Source organism: Oryctolagus cuniculus, chromosome 12, assembly GCF_964237555.1.
Source record: "Oryctolagus cuniculus chromosome 12, mOryCun1.1, whole genome shotgun sequence".
Taxonomy (NCBI): domain Eukaryota; kingdom Metazoa; phylum Chordata; class Mammalia; order Lagomorpha; family Leporidae; genus Oryctolagus; species Oryctolagus cuniculus.
In genome coordinates this window covers 45,852,681-45,856,237 of record NC_091443.1, presented here as the reverse complement: position 1 = coordinate 45,856,237, position 3,557 = coordinate 45,852,681, and the positions used below count along the sequence as shown (strand labels likewise).

The following is a 3,557-nucleotide window of genomic DNA, read 5'->3' as shown; positions in this document are numbered from 1 at the left end:
TAGTTAATAAATCATGCATGTGCAGTTTTATAAGCAAAGAAAATACCATGCTAAATATGGGAGCAACTGCCATTAAATTGATGGATTATTCCTTTTTTAAACTTTTATTTATTTTTATATTACTTGAGAGGCAAAGAGAGAAAGAGAGAGAGGGAGAGGGAAAGAGAGCGAGAGAATCTTCCATCCACTGATTTACTCCCCAAAGGCTCACGATAGTCAAGGCTAGGCCAGGCCAAAGCTCAGAACCTAGAACTCAATTTAGGTCTCCCTTATAGGTGGTGGGGACCCAAGTACTTGAGCCACAGAACCACAATAGATTATTTCCTGGAATTGTTTTGAAGGAGACTTTAATATTAGTTGAAATTATTGTGTCAGTTACTTAGAATTTATATCTAATTACCATGTGGTGCAACAGAGAGGATGCATATTTTTACAAGTCAAAGTTGGATCTGATTAGAACACCAAACATTATTTAGACATTCACATATGTCACCATGTGTTTATACACCATGGCCATGGGACGAAAGAAAGGAAGAAGGGAGGGGAGAAGGAATGAGAGACAGAGATGGAGGGAGGAAAGGTGGAAGAAGGGAAGGGAAGAGTGGAAAGGGAGTTTAGAGAAGGGAAAACTTGCACCTATTGTAACAACAGAGAAGGAGAGAGAAATACGAAGATGCCACGTAGAAGAATCAACGAGATGCAGTGATCTGGAAAGCAGGTAAGTAGAAAGAGGGAGATATGAGAAATGAATTGGAAATCTGAAGATAACTTAATATTTAAACTTCATTCTGCTAAGAGGGCTGACTGATATTTTACATTTTATGATCAACACAGAAACAGGATATTCACAAGGAAACGTTTTAAAAATATTTGCTATTTTCCACCTATGGGCAAATAAGCCAGCTTTTGCAATATGAGGTAAAACAATTTATGGAGATATTTTGGAAGGCTTGGCTCATGTTACCAAATGACAAGGGGGACAGCAAGAAAAAGACTCATGATGGTGTGGCTTGGTAGAAAGATGTGACAAGAAGGTAACATATAGTATTTAACTATCCCTTAGGACTGAAGAAATACTTGCATTGGGCTTGTAGGAACCTGATAAAAGGCTAATTTTCCTACTGTAATTCATGTGAGTTATTGGCATTAAGGAAAAGTATATTTTCCATATTATTTTTTTTTTCTACTTAGAACACTTGAGGGGTCAGCACTGTGGCACAATGGGTTAAAGCCCTGGCCTGAAACACCGGCATCCCATATGGGCGCCTGTTCTAGTCCCGGCTGTTTCTCTTCTGATCCAGCTCTCTGCTATGGCCTGGGAAAGCAGTAGAAAATGGCCCAAGTCCTTGGGCCCCTGCACCCACGTGGGAGACCTGGGGAAAGCTCCTGGCTCCTGACTTCGGATCAGCGCAGCTCCGGCCGTTGCGACCATCTGTGGAGTGATCCAGTGGATGGAAGATCTCTCTCTGTCTCTACCTCTCTCTGTAACTCTGTCTTTCAAATAAAATAAAATAAATATTAAAAAAGAGAACACTTGAAGCAGAAAAAGGCATTTAGATAAGAATTAACGAAACACGAAGAGAGGGAAGGCAATATCTTCAAAATACAAAAAATACAAAAAAAAAACCTAGGAGAGTTTATGCGCCAATAAGTGTATCATACAAACATATGAAGTAAAACAGGTCATCAATATGAGAAGAACATGAGGCCTCTGGACTTCTCTAGGGCCAGCAGCCACATAAGCAAGGGCAGGGGCCACGGGCTCTGCCGCTGACCATGGGCTCCGTGACCAACCAGCAGTTAGCAGGTGGTTACATCAAGGCAGTGGCAAAGGGGCCCCCAAAGGCATCGGAGGGTGAGATCCGGGCAGGTGGCGACTGAGCCATAGCTGCTGCTGCAGCTGCCGCACGGGGCTGGCATCTATAAGTGGCTCAAAGTGGCATGGGGTTCCCGTCCATGACCATCCTGGCTGGGGTTGCACTAGAACCCGTGGTGGACGTCCTCAGGCACCAGAGTAAGCTGCACCAGGAGGGCTTCTGGAGCCTGAAGGAGGGTGAGGCAGTGGAGTTCACCTTCCAGAAGTTGGCCAAGGGCCTGGAATCCATCTGTGTCGCTGGGCTTGGTGTGGTGTTCAGTACTAGGAGTGAGAGGTGTCCCAAGGGGAAAAACGTGCAGAAACACAGATCTCAAGGAGGGCAGGTGCTTTTCTGTGGATGCCTAGACCATGCCTATTAGTGCAAGCTGCCGTCCCAGCCCAAGAAGTGTCACTTCTGCATGCACATCAGCCATGTGGTGGTCACCTACCTACTGAAGGCCCAACAGGCCCCCAGCTTCCAGGGAAAGCCAGCCTACTTCCGGGAGGATGAAGAAGAGATCCCCAGCCTTGCCTGCTCCCTGTGGTCCAGAATTGAGCTGCAGCAGGTGGGGGCTCTTCTTTTGCTATCAGGAAGTTTCAAGGAGCAGACATCAATCTGGGTGGGTAGGGGGTATCCAGCACTGCCGTGTTTCTCAGACTGGGGTTCACAGCATCTCCCCTTTTTCCCTCTTGCTGGGAGGAAAGTGAGGCAAAGGAATTCCAGCGATGCTGAATCCAAATGCAGGTGCGAGCTGTGTGGGGACATCCCCCTCTGAGCTGCATGCTTCAGCTGAAGCCCCACATTGCAAACCTCCAGCTTTAGAAGGTCACCAGGATGGGGCCGTTGTTTCCTTTCAAGGGAGGATACAGAATAATACTTCCCTTGCAGGATGAAAAGATTGATTCCTGGTCCCAACCCACAAGCCACTGCACCCTGTGGGAGGGACTCTGTCAGGAGTAAGGCCGGGTTTTCCACGTCTTGTTTCCTCATAACCCAATCCTGGGACAGGGTGCTGACAACTGTCCCAAGCTAGGGGATGTGATGACCAGCAGAAAGGGTGGTTAGCGCAACAGCTGCAGACCTGCTGCTCCTCAACTCATTCTCACGCCGTTCTGGGACAATGTGGTTTTATTCATCTGCTCCCTTGGGTAACTGAACCCTGGGTCCCACTTTCTCCAGGATGCCAGCTGCATTGTATGTGAACGACATATCTTACACATTGTAACCTTTTATTCCCTAATATGAATATTCTGGTTTTTTTTTTTATATTTTAATCTAGGGTCCTCATTCCTACACTGTGTTTCTCAGGTACATGAGCAGAATCAGGGATGAGTCTGCAGCAGCTCCACGTCTGCACAGGACGAAGATGTTTGTTGTTTTACCACCATGGAGAGCAACAGCCTATTGAACTACCTCATTTTGCCAATTGGAAGTGGTTTTTTTTTTTTTTTTTTTTTTTTTTTTGACAGTGTCCTCTTGAAACCCCTCTCCACCCTGAAAATATTTCATGGAAGACAAGATTTTAGTTGGATTTCCCTGTGATTTGATCTCCTCCTCCTGGAAGACTGGAAATTATTCTGAACAGGAAAAGCGGGTGCAGCAAAGTTAAGAGAGGCTGAGCCAGGTGAAAGGCCCAGAGAGGAAGCCATGGATAGGGTCACCTGACCCTAGTACACAGGTCTTTTTGTTTCTCATAACAGA

At 46.0% G+C, this 3,557-nt stretch overlaps 1 pseudogene; it reads left to right on the top strand.

Annotated features, from left to right (window-relative positions):
• Nucleotides 1–1,776: 1,776 nt before the first annotated feature.
• Nucleotides 1,777–2,411, top strand: LOC100355815 (protein lin-28 homolog A pseudogene; annotated as a pseudogene).
• Nucleotides 2,412–3,557: the final 1,146 nt, after the last annotated feature.